A 21409-nucleotide genomic window follows, 5' to 3' on the forward strand; every position below is an offset into this window, starting at 1 on the left:
GGAAATCTCCATACTTTGTAATCACAATATGCAAATCTTCACATAGGAACGTTGAAAGTAAATTTAGAAAATCCTGTTCGCTTCGGCTTAAAATGGTTTGTACACCTTTCTTGGTTTTCAACAACAGAAGAAGAAATTTTAGCAGTCTACGAGGCGGCTGTGCCAACTAACACAGAGAAAACTTCAAAACTCGCCCGGCCGTGTTTACAAATACGGTTTTGGTTAAGCTTACTTTTAGACGTGAGGTTGACGACAAATATCGACAGAAAGCTTAATTTGTTTACAACTTACAACAACCTCCACAACGCGATTCACTTGCTATTGTTTAGAGATGAGAGAAATTAAAACGATGCAATTTATAAATTGTCTCACAGCATGGCTTCAAATAAGGAAGACTTTCAAAGGATTCCAATTGAAAATAAGCTTATATCGCCGAGGCAAATTGTTAATTTTCATAGCAAACGCAACAACAAAAGTCACTTACCGCAAGTTGGCAATATCAGTTCGGCCAGTGTAAATCTTCCAGGCAGAAACTTGCAGCAAAAGCTGTGAAGACTGAACTGAACTAATCTTTTCGACAGATCAACGAATCAACCACTTTTTCCCGCTGTGTTTACTGTTTTGTATCACTCGGACATGTTTGATTTCTCTTGTTCATCACCTAACCAAATCATGTGACTTTTCTTGCACGGCTGCACAGCGTCACAACGCGCGAATTTTAAAAACTTGGCACTGCAGTCTTCTGAGTACTTTCACATCCTATCTACATGTATGGCCCTCGTTAGCTTTGGTTAACGGCATTGTTCGGTATTATTTCACTTCCTTTCTCTAGCCCTTGACTCGCTATAATTCACGGCATTGTTCAGTACTGTTTCGCCTCCTTCCTCAGCGCTGGCCCGCTCTTTTTCGCGATCTTCTTCGCTACTTCTTTGCCTCTTAATTCTTGCTTTCTTTTTAATTCCTTCAGTGCAACCCCATCAGATCAACCTCCGCTATCGTTTGTCAACATAACAAATAGAAATGCGTTTTCTTTTCTTTAAAAATCCCGCCAAGAAAAATGGCATTCTTCTGCTAGAGACCGAGGGTGCATGTCTCTGTCGACCTATTAGCTGGAGTATGGCCGCCATGTTGGGCAACTCGGCCGTCGCCGTCGCCGTCGTCGTCGTCGTGCGTACGCGCCCACGAGCAATACCGCTAGCCATGAAAACCATGAGAAAATTCCTTCATGGGTTTCCTTTTCTTTCCCATATGAGTATGGGGCTCCGCTTGGCGGCCCTTCGGGCCGCCGGAGCTCCGCTATAAGAAATCAAAGGCCTCACACAACCACAACCTACTGAAATCACGCGTATGATTTCAGACCAAATTGCACTCCACTCAGTTCAATTACCATTATTTATTTCTACTGATATATCAGATGAATCAAAAACCAGTCAGCGAGAATAAATTCTGGGTAATTCGCGTATTGCTTCAAAGTTTAGACTATGCCCTCACGCTGGCCTGTGTGTAGGCTGCTCTCATGATAAAAGTAAAATGTAAAGTAAACAGAATGCAAGCGTTACACTTCCAGTAGTATTATGAATGCAGTTTGATCTGGCCTGAAGCCCTGATCTGACCCGTGGTGGTATATATACAGTGAGATATTGATCACAGACCTAACAATTAATTTTTGTGAGTTATACCTGTTTGCTTATTCGCAGAAAATGGGCTTTAGAGGTTATTTGTTAATCCACTCATTGTCATCTTTAGATTTTTCTGCGTAACTGAACGTTTTAAGCCTGTTATTTGTTGTCAAGCAAGCGAGTTGCATGAACAGAGGTTCAAGGTTGTGCCTTGTGAAAGATTTGTTCCAACTGATTGATGTTAAAGACAGTTCTGGAGTTTTCGTCGACATCATCGATCAACTTCGTTCAAAATCAGCGTAGAAAACAAATTTACATTCTTTCTCTTCAAATGAATCTCGTAGACTTCAACTAAGACAGCAACGAAAGAACAGAAATGTTTTTCTTACATTCTTGCATATTGATTTACTGTTCTTTTCTCGTTGTTTCCCAGATTCTACCCGAAAATTGTGAGAAGAAAATCGTCAAAACTCGAGAACCACGAAAAACATGAGCCGATCTCGCAACAAAAGTTAATTATAACTCTAATCCCCAAGCAATTTCGATCGTCGAGACCCCTAGCTTTCAAATTAAGGATTGCTAGATTAAACACATATCAGGGCTACATACTCTCCATTGATTAAATATTAACCACAGAATGCGCCGCAAAGTAACTAACCTGCCTGAATAGAACTACCAGCGAGTAACAGTAGCAAAAGTTTCCAAACGAGCATTCTATGACCTGAATAGACAGTCTTCTTTTCCCAAACGTACATCTGGCTATCTACTTTCAACATTCAGATGGATGCTCAAAATGGCAAATAAATGCTTCGCTTCACTGAATTAATTACAGAAAAGTTGCTGATTATGCAAATTTTATACTCACTTTGATCAAACAAAAGGATTTTCTCAATAGAAGGCGTGAATTTTGACTTAATATAGACAATACTCTTTGCATTCGATGGAGCGGAAATTAAATAAACCAAAATGTTTAGTCACTTCAGAACAGCGTAATCTGAATCTTGGTGAGTTTCAACGTGACCATTGTGACTAATAATCAGTTTACACTCACAAATCGAGACATGAAGTTTCAAACCACGTCGATTCAATTGGAAGCGTCCAAACGCACCCCCACCCCCTGAGGTGAAAAAATTGACAAAAACTATCAAGCCTCCCGTGTTGCGTGAGTACCGTTATTTTGGCCAAAGTCAAGATAAAGCAACAGCAATGAAATGTCCTGCGTTCGGAAAAGTCTATAATAACTGCAAGAAAGAAAACCATTTTGCCTCGAAATGTGCAGCAGGCAAAAATCCTCGCAAGAAGAAGACAAAGATTGGTCGCAAGTCACGAGGGAAATTTGTCAATCAGCTGAAAGAAAGTGAAGATGAAATCCTGGTAGTCTCTCACACTCAAAGAGAAGTTAACACTATAACACTGGTTCATCAATCTAAAGTCCTGGCTACAGTGAACTTCCCAGAGAAGCATCGACTCCGGGGCACCTTCCAAAGTGTTGCCCATCAAGTTTCTTTCCGAGGGATCGAACCTCAGGGGGACTGAGCGCACAATGAAGATGTATTCCAAAACAACTATGAAAGCCACTGAAGATTAAAAACCTCCAAAACCTGGAGACATAACTGAGTGATTTCACAATCGTAAATGGCGACTTCACCCCGCTGCTTGGATTGGAAACAGTCCAAGAAATGAAGCTTTCGACTGTGCAGAGTGAGAACATTCTAGGCATCGAGGATGACACCTCCCGACTGGCACGAGAGACAAACTTCTGAAGAGCAACGAGATTCAGTCCCAGAACTACAACAGAGGTAATCGTGAACTACCGCCATTACAGAAAGGAGATGCAGTTAGAATGTTACCGTGCGGAAGCTGAAAGCTGGGTGTAACCTAAAGTGCAAGAACGTGCTCTTATATGCCGTACGCACAGAAGACGGTAGAGTATTTCGCAGAAACAGAAGGCACAATAGAAAATCTCAGCAACGTCCAGCAGCAGTCTGACCACCCTTGGACGAACCCTTCATCTCAAGGGAATCTCCATTTCAGCCAACTAAAGCAGTCCCTGTGGAGCAAGCAGCAGAACCTCCTTGGACAGAAGACAAAATTACTGAAGTCCCTATCCAATCTGACCTGCCCACAGGAGTTCGAACTAGTCCGACTGGTCGTCAAATCAAGACACTTGTTCATTTCAAGGACTTTGTATTGTGTTAGACTTTGTTTAGACTTTGTTTAGACTTTGCTTTGAATTTGGTCTGTTTTGGGTCAACCGTTTGACCCTTTATCACTTCAGACACCATGTTCAGTCAGGCTGGTTGTAGGCGTAGTTCAAAAGACTCGACAGCACAATCCAGATAAAGTTCTCAAAGTTGTATTGAACTTAACAGGATACAAGTGCACAACACGAATGAATAACTGTAATGTGACCTAGCCTCCTCAGCAGGTGGGCTTAACGAATAATTTATGCAAGGTTACAAGACCCATCGTTACATGTATTATTTTTTTTTTATAACGTAAAGCGCGCGCTAGTCCTATCTAATTCCTATTGAGTCATAATGAACGAAATCTCTTTATATAATAACCCAAATTATTCTCGCATTTTGATTGGCTCTCGCCTATGATCTATTAGAGGGCAGACGCACGATTGACGTCATCATTACAAGTAATAATAAACACATAACCTTGCTTTCCGACCAACTGCTTTGAGAATCACCAACCACAGAAAGCACAAATTTCCACCGTCACTAACGTTCCTTTTATTCAAAAGTCGAATCGAATGACCTGCAATGTTGACCGCAACCGCTAGTTTTCCGAGCGTATTTTCCAACTCCTGCAATATTCAAGACATCATCCAAGTTTTTCGGCTCAGAGCCGATGCTCTGATGACAAAGACTGAGTTGACATTTTCTTTGAGATTTTTATATTTCGCAGTTCAATTCTGCTTTTGCTGTAAGTTTTTATTCCACGAGAAGCGACGCTCGAGTCAAGTTTGACAGTGATTTCCCTGAACCAATCACAATTCTTTGCTACGCAGAAGATTGCTAGTTTGCTAGTTTTTTATACTTTGGAAAAACCTAAAATAGGGCATTTTTGAAGGCAATTTTCCTACCTTGGTGCACGGAAATTTTAAGAGTCACTGACTGAAAATATCGAGAACGGCTGGTCAGGTTAGAAAAATCAAAAATCCTGAAACTTTGCCTAAAGAACGCTTTTAGGGAGCCACTTTCGAAAATATTATTCCGATTTTCTTAGAAGTTAAAGTCTTCGGGAAATTCGCAAAAAACGAAAATATAGCTTTTTGCCTCATTAAATATGCAAAAAATATCTGGAAAATTGACAAAGTTCTCGGTATTCGCATTGAAACAATTTACATAACTAGAACTCGGGGTAAACTTAGCATAAGAGCTTTACTTTTTTTCTTTCTAGCAATAGGAAGTTTTAAATTTTTCAAACATTTTGAAGGATTCCGTCGACCGTTAAAGAATTGCCTTCTAAAGCCCCTATGAAAACGGCAAAATTTGCGTAGTTTTACGGGCTTAAAACGCATCTTGGTATGTCCGATATGGAACTTAAACTAGTACTGCACAAAAGAGTGTCGTTCTACTATAATAATATGGAAAAAATTTCTGGGCAATCGAGGTTCACACTGGTAAAATGCAAAAGTTTGCGACAGTCTCTTATCAAATCTGCATAATGCGGTATATTCAAAGAACTCTATTGTTGAGCATTCTAGTCTGTTTTTGTTCCATTTGTGGGCCTTGCTTTGTGGGAAATATACAAAAAGAGAGTTGATCCATGTCGTTATTACAACATTGTTTCATTATTTCACGCAAGGTACATAAAACTACAGACGAGGCTCAAAATATAAGTTCAAACACGCTACATGTATAACGTGACTGGCGTCACGTAATATTTATTTTCAGTTAGCCCCAATTGGAATTACTAGATTATTGAGGTTTAGACACTTGCTTATAATAGAGAAATAGCAGGGTTTGTCTTTCCCGTTTATGTACACTCGATTAGTCTGCAAATATTCGAAAGGAGACTGGTCTTTTAAAGTAAATTTTAGCATGTGTGTCGATTTTGATCTTGATGGAAAACGAATCAATTAAATGCACGAAATGAAACGAAGAGGTTTTATTAACGTGATCCAGCTAGACCAAGGAAGCAAGTTTTCTTGAAAAATAGAGTAAGAGAGTAAGACTGTTTGAAATCGAGACTCATAAAAATAACGGGGGTGCTCGTCCTACATTTTCGGGGTTAATCTTCAAAAGGTCCACCGCGAGAGCTTTTGCGGTACCTTCTACGGGGATTGAGCCGAAAAATATGACAGGGGATAATGTGTTGTGTAAACGGTTGTCAGTTTAACCATCGATTTTCTCTCTTTTTTTATTATTTGGAAACTATTAAGGCTAAGTAACTGAAGGCACCAACAACGACAAAACAGCACTGTTAGAAATATATCCAGTAGTCATTCTATGAAGAGACCTCTCAATTTTCGACAATCATGCAAAAAAGTTCACCTAGCCTTTAAATAAAAACGTTTGTGTTTGCTGGCGCGCGTTCTTACTGCCCAGTTTTCTTGTTCCAAATACTGATTGAAGAAGACCAAAAGTTAGTCAAAGTATATATTTCGACCCGATATTGGGCAAAAAAACGATATTGGGCTAAAACGGTTTTTAAGCCCGTAAAATTACGCAATTTTTGCAGTTTCCATAGGGGCTTGGATTCTTCGACAGCCGACGGAACCCCTCAAAATTTAATTTATCATAAAGTTTTCAATATGCTTAGTTTATCCCGTGTTCTAGTCTTGTAAATTGTTTCAATGCGAATACCGAGAACTTCGACTCAAGCGCGGCAGTAGCACGACGTTTGAAATCATGCATTCACTCAGTTCGGCAGGCTGAATTAAAGTCGGCGCGCCTACTTATTGCTGGTTTTCAGTGTCACGCCATTCAAAATAGATCAAAAATCAAAATCAAAACCGTTCAATAGATAAAGTCCAGAATCTGGGAAATGAAAGAAGGTAAATATGCAAAGACGCTCGCCAAGATTCTGGTCACAGCAGTTTTTCTTATGCAAGATATGCGAAGAAATTTTTTACTCAAATTTATAGAGATTTGTATGGAGACGCCATGCTGGTGCCCATCCGTATGGGCACCAACATGGCGGCCGGAAACCAACAGAAACATCTGTCACTGGGTTTTGCTACAAAAGCGTGAATTTATCCCTTGAGGAACTCTAAAACATTAAAATGATACTTTTTCTAAGACATGAACTGTTCAGATAGCCAAATTCCCCTAAATAAGTCACTTTTTTAAACCATCATGGCAGCTCTCTAGGCCGTCACGTAAATGACGCGTTACGCAAAAGCTTAGAAATTCAAGCGTAGTGTATCACTAAATCAAGAACCCATTCGGAGCGAAAATTTGCATGAATATTAGTTTTCAGCTGTTCTTATACATCATTAGAGTAAAATCTCAGGAAGATCAATAGTTTTGCAGTTTGAATTTTAGTCACGTCATGTGAAAACTAGCTATAGCACGGCAGGCCTAATGCCGTTCCGCACGGCAGTAGCGCGACTTGGCTTCGGACGGCGTGCTCTTGCCATGCACGAGCCGAACTGAACAAGGAACGGCGGGGCTGGGGTGGGGGCTTGAGCCCCGGCCCCCCTCCTCCACGTTTTACGACGATGACAGTCTTGCTTGGTTTAGTATGAGGTACAAATGAAGAAATAAAGAAGAAGGAAAAGAAAACGAAAAAAGTCTGGTTGACTTCAGATTTACCAAGAATTCACAAAGCTACAACTTCGTACCAAATCTGTAGGAAGCTTTTCATGTTTACATAGTTTTAACCTTTCCGCAGTGTGCACTTCCTTCCCACACACTGGGGAGGCATGTCTAAAAGCGCAGGTCAGTCAGTACTAAGGCCATTATATATCATGGAGGGCTGGGAAAGATGTATCAAGCTCACAATACTTTCACAATTTATTGCTGTAAATGCACTAAAAGTACCTGTCATTTTATAGTTCATCCACAAGGTCGATTTTCTTAAAAACTACACCATGGAGAATGTCAAAAATACCATTTCCAAGCCCCTAGACTTAAAAAGGTTTTTTGGGGGGAGGATGCCCCGAGACCGCTCCACAAACTTGCGCCGGCAATGCTCGTTTTCAAGCCCCACCTTTCTTTCACTTGAAAAAAGACTCCGCCGTCCCTGTGAATTCATATCCTGCTGCATCAGCTGCAGTTGCTTTCTAGCATTTAAAAAGGTCTTCAGCAAAGCAAACTTCTTCCGATCTTCTGCGCGAATGAATTAAATTCGACGTTTGAATCTTTCATAGCTTTTTGTCATGCCACTGCCGGGCCAAATTTATTTGAGTTCGGCACGGCAGAAGCACGACGTTTGGACTAGGCCGAACCCAAACGGGGTCAGATCGCGGGATAGACATCAAACCCTGCTTCCTTGGTCTAGCTGGGTCACGTTAATGAAACCTCTTCGTTTCATTTAGTTCCATCAAGATCAAAATCGACACACAATGGTTAAAAAGTACTTTAAAAGACCAGTCTCCTTTCGAATATTTGCAGACTAATCGAGTGTATATAAACGGGAAAGACAAACCCTGCTATTTCTCTATTATAAGCAAGTGTCTAAACCTCAATAATCTAGTAATTCCAATTGGGGCTAACTGAAAATAAATATTACGTGACGCCAGTCACGTTATACATGTAGTGTGTTTGAACTTATATTTTGGGCTTTGTCTGTAGTTTTATGTACCTTGCGTGAAATAATGAAACATTGTTGTAATAACGACATGGATCAATTCTCTTTTTGTATATTTCCCACAAAGCAAGGCCCACAAATGGAACAAAAACAGACTAGAGTGCTCAACAATAGAAATCTTTGAACATACCGCATTATGCAAATTTGAGAAGAGACTGTCGCAAACTTTTGCATTTTACCAGTGTGAACCTCGATTGCCCAGAAATTTTTTTCTATATTATTATAGCAGAAACGACACTCTTTTGCACAGTACTTGTTTTAATTCCATATCGGACATACCAAGATGCGTTTTAAGCCCGTAAAACTACGCAAATTTTGCCGTTTTCATAGGGGCTTTAGAAGGCAATTCTTTAACGGTCGACGGAATCCTTCAAAATGTTTGAAAAATTTAAAACTTCCTATTATTAGAAAGAAAAAAAGTAAAGCTCTTATGCTAAGTTTACCCCGAGTTCTAGTTATGTAAATTGTTTCAATGCGAATACCGAGAACTTTGTCAATTTTCCAGATATTTTTTGCATATTTAATGAGGCAAAAGCTATATTTTCGTTTTTTGCGAATTTCTCGAAGACCTTAACTTCTAAGAAAATCGGAATAATATTTTCGAAAGTGGCTCCCTAAAAGCGTTCTTTAGGCAAAGTTTCAGGATTTTCGATTTTTCTAACCTGGCCAGCCATTCTCGATATTTCCAGTCAGTGACTCTTAAGGTGGCTGGTAAGAGTTTCCAGCATGTTTCAGGACTTCTGGAATAAGACCCCCTTTCTTTTTTCAGCTGACACTGGTACTGACAGTGATGGCATCAAACAAATACTCCATTGTTGGTGAGAGTAAATAATTAGTCACTTTCTTGACATTAATTAGTAGCTACCATACCGACGGTATAAGCTGATCAAAACACCCCTGAGTGCTTTTAAGGTTACAGTGTACCTTCGGGTCGGCAATTTTCTTCAAATTTGGATTTTTGGGTCAAAGTAGTGGTCGAAGAAAAATCTCTAATTTTTGAAAAAAAAATTGAAAAAGGCTAAATATTAGCGGAGAAATGGCGGTTTTACGTTTTCGCCGGAACTAAAAGTTTACCTCTTGATTGACAGCCCTATGCCGCGTAAGCAGTCAACCGAGACGATTTTCGTGGGAATTACCTGTATGGATGTCACGAATTGACTACTCAGTTGATCAGCATTGTTGTTCTGACTACCCAGCATTTTTGGTATCAGGTGTAACTCTATTAAGTTATAAGTAAAGGACAGTAAACATAGACCACGTTAAAAACATGGACCAGTTCGAAAAAGCGGAAACAGCGAAGAACGAGTGACAATACATCAATGAGTGAAGAAGCGAAAGTCCGCCACGCGGATGAAGGTATAACTATCGTATAAGGGGGGCAAAATATTCGTGGTAAGAGAAAAGAAAGGTTCTGTAAAAATTTCGGAACTTGACAGCAATAAAAGAGATGTTGACAGATACTCTTCTGATGAGTCCGATACCGACGAATCGTCGGACTCATTGAGACCATTTGAAATATTATCAATGCACAGTTGATCACACAAAGTTGCTCCCCGCGCTTTCTTTTGTTTGTTTTCTTCGCTCAGCCACTCTAGCGTTCGTGTCCTTTTTAGTCTTCCCCATGCAATTTGCCAGACCAGCTTAAAGAAAAACTGAGCTACAGAAAAATTATCTTTCCGCCTTCGGCGCCTTGAGCGCATTGCGAAACACAAGGGCTCTTTAGAGATTCGCGCGTAAATTTCACCAGGAGGTTAACGGTAGTAAACGTTCCCTGCACTGATTGGCTCAGTTATCTGAGAACCCAGTTGAAGGCGTCTGTGGGCGGAGTTTGTTTGCGAAGCAGAAGATTTCTCTTAGCGCTGTTTTCTCGAATAAATTTTTTCACTTGAAGCAGACACTTTAAAGAGTTATAACTCAAAGGGAATAAACTACAAAAGCGTCTGGGAATTGTTAGTTTCGAAATACTTTTTCTTCGCGAGCGATTTTTGTACGATCACTCCACATTTTCTTAATCCCATTTCGAAAATGTTCTGAAACTTTTTACTGCAATTGAATATGCCTAAACGCAGACACGTTTTTCAAGCGCTTTGGGCCCTGAAACCGAGGAAAAAAATTATTTGGCGAAAAAAGAAATTTACTTTGACGTGTAGCTTTCGAAAGGTGATTCGGGCGCTCGCATTTAGTGGTAGTGAAAAATTCGACATTTCATTTTATTTCAAAATTCTTGGTATAGTTTGATAGCCAGCTCTATAAGCTTTAATTTGATATAGGGGTTTAGGTATCTACAGTTTAAACTACACGCGCTACATCGCTTGCACGCGAGACACCCTGAAGGTATACTGCAACCTTAACTCAAAAACAAGTCCGGTGCCCCCCTAATTTTTTTTAATGGAATTGTAATCAGCATGCAAATATTTAGCATTTCTCAGCGTTTACAAAAATGGGGAAGCGGATCCTGAGGCAACTTAAATTTTCGAAAAGGCTGTCCGCGTAAATTTCGAACCCTCACCGATTGGCCTAATTTTCACAGTGAAAGTCAATCATTATATCTAATGCAAAAATATCACATTTATTCAAGTAAGTTATATTTTGTTCTTTTCTTTTTTATGGGAACCATGGTTTTGAAAGTGACCTTAAAACTGACTAATTTGCCTCGGGAGACTCTGCAATTTAGCTTTAAATGTCTGGTTCTGCCAAAACGAACAAGTTTCATGTTTTACTTATAGACATTTTATTTTTGTTCAATACATTAAAGTTTAAACAATTGTATTTGATCAAAGTTTGACGAGGTTATGAATTTTCTAAAACACCTCCAGTCAAACTCGGTGACACACTTATAGTTAAAATGTATTTTCTAAAATGTGAGACCTGATCTAAGATCAAGTCTATGATAACTAAAAGTGCAAAAACTTGATGGTATGGAAAGATAACAGCGGTCCGACGCATCACCGATGTCTATATGCAAATTAATTACAGTAGCCGTATGTATTTCTGTTGCGACGGGACGACGGAACACCTCTTTAAAATTTGTTTTTAATATTTTTATCTAAGACAAGGAATTTGGTTCGGATACAGAGGCATTTATTTGAACAAACCATCCTTAAAAACCCAACAGGAGGATAAGCATCGGTTTGAGAGACAAGCAACCCTTCATCCCACCTCAGCATAAATCAGTACTGCATATCTGGAAGCTTGTTTGCTGGGCCCAATACAGTAATATAACACACAAAATGCACAACAGCAATTGACCGTTCAATAGACAATTTTCGGTATATTAAAATTCAGCTTGACAGTGAGGCTTAGAGGACACAAACAAAGGAAATTGAATGACATGTTTATTCATTTCTTTTGTTTGTGTCCTCGATGCCTCACTACCAAGCTGAATTTTAATATATCGAAAGTGGCCAATTAAAACGCATGCCACTAGAGAGGTCATCATCTGATTCAATCCCATGACCCCTCAGCACATGCCTGGATGTTGTCACACAACCAGTAACACAGCAAAACAGTTTAACGTTAAAACTGTCGATGAAAACATAAAAATCCTATTTGCATAACTATATATTTCATCTTGTTTTCCTACAGCATATTAAACTGGGTATTTTTATTTTTACTTTAAGTGTGATGATCCGGTTTAAAAGCATCTTGTGATTGCTTTCAAAACTTTAAAAGAAAATAGATTTTCTAGATTTTCGAGATCAGTGCTGAAAGGACCATACCCATACAGAAACTCAAACTTTACGAGATCTTGATTCAGCGAAAGACAGGAATAAAGGGTCTGTGACAAAAATTTAGTTCTTAGAGCGGTTTTCAATTGAGTGTCGAAAGCAATCAGGCAGTTACTATTGTCTGAGATTGACTCGCATGCTAGGAAATTCGCGTTGTTGATATCGACTATGAGTTTGAAACTTGAACATGGTTGACAAGCGAGCCGTCTTGGCAAAATCGTGGCTACATATCAAAGAAGGATGATTTCCGAGCGTGATTAAGAGCTACCGCCCGTAACTATGGAGAATCCGGCAACAGGACCGAAAATTCTAATTTTCTTTTTAACTGCGTCAAAAAGACCCTTTTGGTGAACTATTTTCAGGAGTACGTTTTAAAAGTTCCAGCGAGTTCACATTTAAGTAAAATCTAGCAAAGTTCCAAATACCACTCGATCAACCAAGATGGCCGATGGAATTTGTGAAAATTTGAGCATTTTTAACAGGCCGGTACAGACAGAATGAAACTTGCCTTAATTTCATATTCACACAGTATGTAATTTACACTTTGATCATTTCTCTGAGCTAAAGATCATCTCGAAGTAAATATTACTTTTCGGCCGTTTGAAAAATACATTTATCACGATTTAATTTACATAGGAAATTTTAATTGATTTGATAGGGTCATAACAGTATACGAATATATATGTCGACAAATAGAAGGTTGTAAAAAAAAAAAACTATGTTATGGGTATACCATGTCTAAATGGTTAGTTTGGCCCGTAGACGAAAATTGTGAAAGATATTTTGACCAGTTGGGCCATTTTTTAACGACGGAGCGAAAAATTCGATTTCGTAGTCAATCTTTATAAACATGATTTGACATATATCATAACACAAATTATTCTTTGATATCGTGTATCATACGTTTAAACCAACCCTTTTTTTAAAAAATTGACATCAGCTTGTCGAAACTTGACAAACGTCGGGCCGCTGTTTTTCAAGTTTCCCACAATGCAATCTGTTTTAATCTTGGCAAATTTTGCTACCCCATAACCCTTTTTGGTTTTTCCGTGTTTCTTTTGCTTTCCTCTATAGTTTTAAGCCGTTATTGTGATATTTCAGTTAATTCTATGACCAGTTGGAATGAGCTGAGATTGCGGAAATTAGATGAACATTGACCTAGCCCCTTTAAATCTTACTCCTACAGAATGACAAACAAATTCGTTGGCGCGTGGAACCAGACTGAAATGCTAATTTTTGTGTCTTCCTTTGTCACATCTATATGATTATAAATTGAAATAAACCAAGAAAACATTGCCGCGAGCATCAAACAGCATTGTAGTTAACTTCTACACGTGCACTAGGAATAACAACAAATTATTAACATCAGACGTAAATTTGCGGCTCGCATTGAAGTACGTACTACGTAACATGGACTAACATTTCACTTATATTATTTAAACAGATATGTTCAGCAAAATATCAATCGAGAGTAGAACAAGGATACTTACTAGACCAGATGCTAATTGCGCCAATCACTAATGTTAAAACAAGGAGGCCGATCGTTGCAAAAGAGCCCGTATTTTTGAAGGACTTCAGGGAGCTTGAAGGAGGAAATAACTTGACCGCAGTTAAGTATGGGCCTTTAGCTGAGAGCTGTAGTATTGTTTCTTTGTCCGGAAAACGGAAAGAAAACTCTAGCTTAAGACGAACTAGTGAATAACTCGTCACAAAATGAAGGATGTCTTCAGTACGTATAAGTCCTCCTGTTAATATAAGGAGGAAGGGTTTCGCTTCCCAAGCTTCTAAAACCAACGTAGTAGGGCTTTGATCTCGATTGTACCGGGTCAATATCATATACAATATCATTATACTGCTTGCGCTTGTGGCCGATATAACGCGCGCTGTGATTGGCCAATTGCAGGGCATTATTCTCCCGTAACGCCGACGGGCCGATTACTGCCCGCAAAAACCAAAGCAAAAATTAAAGCCATATAATAAACTTAACCTCGAGCCTTATGTATTTATGGGAAAATCTCAAACCTCAGCCTTGCCGTATTGACCTCGGTCGGTCAATACGGCAAGGTCTCAGTTCGAGATTTTCCCGTGAAGACCCCACTCTCGGTTAATAAGTACTGAGTTATTAATAGCTCTCAAAACAACCGTTCCGCTCTGTCATTCCAGTATTAATTACTACAGCACTCTTATAACTTTCGTCGTCATGCAACAGAAAAGTGCAATTATATTGCGTCTATTGACAGCAAGCTTTATTTTGACAGCTGCTTAATTTGTTTACTTAACTGTAATGATCATTCATGTCTTAACTTCTTTCTTCGCAGTTCAAATATGATCTTTCATATATTCACTGGCAGACTATTTAATCTTGTAGCGCTATCGATCGACGGTTCATTGCACACACTGTTTGATGATTTGAAATTATTTCCTAATAGCGGTGTTCTGGGGTCCCTTGGAAAGGAATTAAACAATTCAAGATATACAGCTATGCAACACCCAGCTGAAGGGGGCAGATAATTAGGGGTACATAGCGTAATATTATGGTAGACAGGACATATTTCAGCACCAAAATGACTGACCAATAATAGTGGTGTGCTCCAGACAAAATATTGAAGGAAACAGCCTCTTTTTGAACATTTCTCAGTTTAGAACGGCGAGAGAGCAAACAATCCCCTCAAACGACCTCTTTTGTATTAGCAACCCTTTTTGAAAATTAAAAAAAGGCTAAAAAACAGGCTAAGAACGTTGTCAAACCTTAAAGACTTTATTCTTAAAAACCCTTCCAAAGTCTGAGGCTCGTCAGCTCATGCCGCAACTCAGTTGCAATACATTAGTGGGAATGAAGTACTTTTATCGAGCTGTAGTTCGTCGGGATTATCTCTTCCTTTTATGAACATGAGGTGCTGCAAAACGTCAGGGTGTGTCACTAGGCTGATGAGACGGGTTTCTAAGCAATTTTACTCTCCCTAGCTCTACCGACAGCGGTCTAGTCTCTCTTAGTATGCGTAATTAAGCACTGCGTAACACAAATTATTGCATGATTGCGTGGCATCATGGCTGAGACGGGGTCAAGGTAAGAGGTCTCATTGATGACCACAAGTAAGATTCTGGCGCCTCTGAAAGAAAAAAAGATGCTTTTGGTTGCTTATCACGTTATATCCTGTTTAACACATATTCTCGTTTCAGACATATTCATGATCACGATTCACCGTAAACGTGTCTCATATACTTCGGCTCCTTTTCCATGAAATCTCGTTTAAAAACTATCCCTTCGTGCAAAGAGAGAGCTAAGTAAATGTATGATTTAATCGATGAAGAGAACACTGTCGTAATAATTAATGGCAAAAGGCGCTATAAGTAAGTGCTAGTACCAAATTCAACAATGACGGCCGTTAGAATCATAAGAGTATTTATTCAGTGTATTTCAGGTACTACATGTCATAGATGATTCTAAAACATACATTTATGCCACACATATTCCTTTGCGAAGTAAAAAAATGGCCAAAAAGAGCAGCTAGATGACAGCTAGATATCGAGAATTTTTAAGCACATTTTCCTTTGAAGAATTTTCCGTCATCAAACTACGCACTTTTCTTTTTCTTTAGCGATATTTATCTTTTTTTTACGAAGGAACAACAACAAAAAAAACTGACGAAGATACGTAACGTATTTTTCTGTGGTTTAGGTTTTCCCGCCATCAAGACTTCCACGATTACATTGTATAATTCAGCAGATACACGTATGAATACGCAAAATGCACACCTGCTCTTCATATATACGATTCGTGTAGAAAGACCTCAATTTTGTGTCATCTCTTCATCCCACTCCCGGGGAAATTATTTAGGGTTCGGCAAGTGAATGTTGTTGCTATGTCTAGTTATATGGTACTCTGACTATGCGTGTTACAATTTCTTACTAAACGGAATACACTCATGTTAAATTCATCTGGCCTTACTTTTGAAATGTTTCCTCGGTTGTAGTCTTTCTTTGTATTAAATGTGCTGCGTTATTTTGAATCTGTAAGTTTTTACTACAGCCAACTTAAGGCTCGCCCTATACTGTATTTGTATAATAAAAAAATGTTTGACTTAAGAATTGTCTACGCATTTTGCAGCTTATAGAGTGAGGCAAGGTCTAGCCGACGAACAGGCTCCCGGCGAGGACAGAAAAAAAAAAAAAAATTGGCGAGCGTAGCGAGCGGACGACCGCGAAACTGAAGGATTGCCTGTTCGTAGTCTAGGCAAGCTCGCAAATGGAACAGTAGGCTAGACGCTTGATAACTTTATTACAAAATAATTCTGTGCTTGTTCCATATTTGCTAAAAATAAGCTTAACACCAACATTTCCCCATCATGATGGCGAAAGAAATCTAAAATTAAATAAATGAAAGTCATTGCGTTTAAAATTAATGTTCTTTCCTATACCTTTAAAATATGGGAGAGGAAAGGTCGTGAGGATTCAGGCTACTGGCCCAGTATTTTTTAATGCAGATAAAATTCAACAATGTTTCTAAGGCTCCTAAATTTTGACGAATCATCTCCCTTCTATCTTATCCTACGGTATCTGCTCAATATCATATATTTAACCCTTGAAATATTTTAACAGAAAAAAAAAAAAAATTACCATAATATTCCATAAGTGAATCAACTAGATAAAATGATGTTCTATACCAATTCAATTCTACCTTAACGCGGTTCGATACAGTTTTCATTTCCCCAAACAAGTTTTACAAATGCTCTTCTAAATACCGTTTAGCTTATCGTACCAGTATGAATTTTATCATAGAAATGAAAGAGACAACATAGATTCATTCAATGATATTTTGTTCCCAAAACCTGTTACCAGGGCAACCATATGACTCATTAGGTGTGCACTCAAAATTGAAACCTATTGTATTATTCAGATAACAGGTAGGTAAAATCTTTTCAAATTCCGGTGTTAGATGTCCCCAGGAATGATCTTCAAAATATTTAAGTTTAAAAATATTCTTTCGAGCAGATGAGAGAAGACTATTGGTTTCTCACAATTTTTCCTTCCTACTGAATTTTTTAAAAATCATTATACATATGCAGCCGATCGTGGCCAATTTTCCAAACATTTTACCGACCAGGAGCGGAAATAAAGACGCTCGAATTTGGAAAATGAGGGAAAATTCCGAGTCAAATAGATCCGCGTCTACGCATGCGCGAGTCTTTTCACGCTCTCAATCGAATCCACGCGCGCGGAACAATCAGCAATGTAAGGGAATAACACGATATCACCTTGCAGCTGTTAGTGCAAAGTATTTGTATTTTTTCGATAATAGGAGACAATAGGGACAAAATCAGGCGGATAAAGTTTGCATAAACGTGCTTCAATATCTATCTAATGCTAGAAATGTTATCTGGTCTAATGTTGTTTGTTATTCGTGGACATTCAAGTCCAGAAATATTTTTTCACGCCTAATTTGCAGTTGCTTAAATTATCATTACAGCTGTACTGTTCACATCTTCATCTTATTTGTATAAACGATCGCTTGTTATAGTTTTATTCAATTTCAAACCTCACATGGCCGGTCTTAACAGTGTGGCTTGAAAATTGAAAAGTAAACAAAACAAACAAGTCTTAAGCTTAATCGATAAAGAAGCCGTTTCTTGTCACTGACTTGTATATTTTAGCAAGACGTTTCGGCTAACTCTTAAGCCTTCATCAGTTGAAAAACCGCTTGATGTTACGGGCGATTTAAAAACTTTTTTTTAAAATTGAAACGTTGCGCGTGCTGTATGCGCGTGACTCGAGAGAGTTTTAAGTGCGTGCCAAGCACTTGTAGACTTCAGGGATGACTATGTGATCATTCCCAGCGTTCGGGTCTTTTACAGACATCCAAGCTTCTAGAAAAAGCCGCTGATGGTAATGTGCCTCATGTCCGACGACTTCAACGTTTTCAAAATCCATACAACACGCTCAACGTTTCAATTTAAAAAAAAAGGTTTTTAAATCGCGCGTAATTAACATCAAGCGGTTTTCAACTGATGAAGGCTTAAGAGTTAGCCGAAACGTCTTGCTAAAATATACAAGTCAGTGACAAAAAACGGCACTTTTATCGACTATGTCATCTCCTGACTACATATACTCACGTCTTAAGCTTATCTTAATGAAATACTTCGCGTTCTTCGCTAATGTTGTACCCCTCTTTCCTCGTCCCCTTCAAACGTGTCACGAACTTCATGGGATGTATTTTAGGTGTTTTTTGGTCTACCTCTTTCTACTTTCACTGGACATTTTCTGTCCAACAAATTCTGTAAGAACGATGCCAAAAACAAACGAATAAACAACTTCTTCGGCCTTCTAGCCGTTTAAATTCGTGTGGGACTTTGCAAGGAAAGCTACGATTGTTCTTGTGAGATTTTTCTCTGTTGCTGCGAGTGGAAGTGACGCAAACATAACGCTGAAGCAAGGAAGACGCAACCAAGGAAGCGAAATTCCTGATAGATGCAAGCAAATTATTAAAAAAAAAAATACATTTGTTCATGAGCTTCAAAGCGGCGCTCAAAAACGCAATATTGTTTACATTGCTTTGTGGGTTTGCGTGGGTTTTCATAATTCACATGCGCACTATTAGAACCCTAGGCTGCGCGCGCCATAAAACTATTTCGAGCCACTTTAAGTGTGAATCGCTGTTTGTGCAAAAATTACGCAAGTGATGTGTTTAAAACAGTCAAAGTAAAGTTTAAACGTGATGCGCGACGGTGCGAAAAATTGGAGCGCAATAAAAATAACATCGTGTTCTGCTTTCTTTATCAACCCACGAGTGCGTGAGACAGCCTGTGCCCAAATATTTGGGATGGTCTGGAAACAATTTTCACGCCAGACGTTTGAGCACCCAACGAAACGTAACGAGGACACTGGATTGTTAGCAGACAAAATCATTTATTCTCATTCATCATGGCAGTCAAAAAGGGGGCGAAGATACACCACAGACGCCGTATTGTTTACATTGCTTCGTGGGCCTTCGTGGGTTTTTATAACTCACGTACGCTATTAGAACCCAGGTTGTGCGCGCCATAAAACTATTTCGAGCCACCTTAAACTCATAAAAGCTTCGAAACTGACAACGTATTAATAAAAGAAGCTTCACACAACGACAACAACAACAACAACAACAACAACAACAACGTTCTTACATTGTACATCTAGTGAAGCAGCTTTGGAGGTAGTATTTCCAAGGTTGTTATTCGTCACACATCGGTATTCACCACTGTCTGTCCTGTTCACATTCGTTATTGTCAACTGCTTATTGTCTGCCGAAAAACTGATCCTGGAATTATTACTTGTCTCTATGGGAGATACATTTCTGGTCCATGATATTGTTGGTACTGGAATTCCATAAGCGTCATAAGAGAAAAACACGTCTTCTCCTTCTAATTTCGTTTCGTTTCGTTTCGTTTCACCCTATAATTAAGGGTGTTTATGGGAGGTCACGCTGTTGCTATGGTAACCTATCGTGTCACGAAAATGATAACAACGTGTTCACCAATGTTTGGGCAGTTATTTGATACAATGATTAAAGCATCAAGTGATAAAGAGTGGTTAAAACGGCCCATCAAAATCTAAGTGCTGGAACTGTTTTGAGCCACCTTAAACAGCGACGTAATATTACAAAACTAAACCATGTTATTTGATTAGGTTTCCATCAAATGAAATACGTAGTTTAGGTTTTGACAAACTGCATCTTAACGGGAGTTCTTTGAAGAGAAAATCATCAAAATCGTTTGAGATGACTTTTAATTCATCCATACTGGATTCAGTATGGATTCAAAGTTTAACGAGGAACTTGTCGAATGGAGCCTGTTTCTTTCTTCTACGGTTTTGTTTATTTCATAGAGAGGGTAACCCCTGGTAGGAAAGTTAAAAATTACTCGTGGAACGGTTGAAAAGTAGGGTCACTCGTTTTCCATGCACACTGCATCTCGTTCTCTTTTGACCTCTGCCACAAGACCCTACAATGTAAATGACACTCTCAAAACCATAATCGGGGACGGAGACCATAAGCGCGCCCCATTTCTAGTATTAGGGCTGTCCCTATGATATGGGGCTATCTTTCTATTTTTAGAACAAATTGCGCCATCGCTTGCGACACGCGCGTACATGCTGCGAAGATTTTTGCGGATGTCGCGCGGGGGGAATGGCGTCCGAAATTTCCGACATTTTTTAAGCTTTTGGCCTACAACTCAACGCGTTTATGTCTGTTGCAATTTTGCTCAAGTATTTCCGTCGTAACCTGCTCCAGTTTGAGTGAAGTAAGACAGTGTCGAATTTAGGTATGTCCCGCTTTAAGCTTATATCACTGACCAAGTTGTGTTCCGCTGCTTCTTTTACAAGAGCTGTAGATTACTCCACTCTAAATTTCACATATGTTGAAGATTAACAGCTTTTCCATAACACAGCAAAAACTTAGTTGGATATATTTAGACATAGCAGAGTTTCAGGACTCCAAAGTTTCCTAGCTCCTCTTTCCATACGCTTGCGAGGAATTTGCCATTCTATCGCGACCGAAAAGTGAAAAAAAAAACAACAACAACAAAAAAACAAAACAAACAAACAAACAAACAAATTGCAAGTTTGAGTTTCACCTGATTTGTAAGCAATGCTTGATGTTTTATCAAGGCCCAATAAGTTTACGTTTGTAGATACTGCTCAGTTTTGTTTGTGCCAAAATCTAATAAATTGTCTGTTGTCGATGAATTAGCGCGCCCGGCGATGCTTGTTTTGTACAGTCAGTAAACATGACAACTTTCCTGTGAAAACGTACACCGAACTCATACAATATCTCTATAGTATTTAGATATGTTTAAGGTTGATAAAAGTTTGAGAACGTATTAAAAGCTTACCTGAAAATATGTCATCTCATCACAAAAGGTAACGAAAGATTGAAAACACCGACTCGGACTTGAAAGTGCAGGCGCTGCACTATACAGATGAGCTACTTGTACACGTCAGACTTTCCTCTCAAAAACTTTTGCAAACTCGCCAAACAAGCAGAAACAAAAAGGAACCATCAAAAACCGGTTTTTATTATGATTAAACATTCTTTGAGAAACTCGCAAATTAACTCGATACCAGAGTAGAGAGTTTTCGTGCTATATTCTTAGTCAGAACAAATGCAAAAGCGTGTGCGTAGGCTTATAACTAACGCGAGCAGATCTTGTTATTCATTCACAGCGCCAAATTGAAGTCTTGTTTTCGACCCTAAAAAACTCACCCTTTCCATTACCTCAGAACATAAAACTACATATAAGAGCCCTGGATCTTATTCCCTGC

The 21409-nt window shown here is 39.0% G+C and overlaps 1 protein-coding gene across 2 annotated transcripts in view; it reads right to left on the bottom strand.

The window, feature by feature from the left end:
* Nucleotides 1-21409, bottom strand: part of LOC145467316 (protein sidekick-1-like) — a 79997-nt gene that overhangs the window by 47964 nt on the left and 10624 nt on the right. The window lies entirely within an intron of this gene.

Source organism: Orbicella franksi, chromosome 14 (genome assembly GCF_964199315.1).
Source record: "Orbicella franksi chromosome 14, jaOrbFran1.1, whole genome shotgun sequence".
NCBI lineage: Eukaryota > Metazoa > Cnidaria > Anthozoa > Scleractinia > Merulinidae > Orbicella > Orbicella franksi.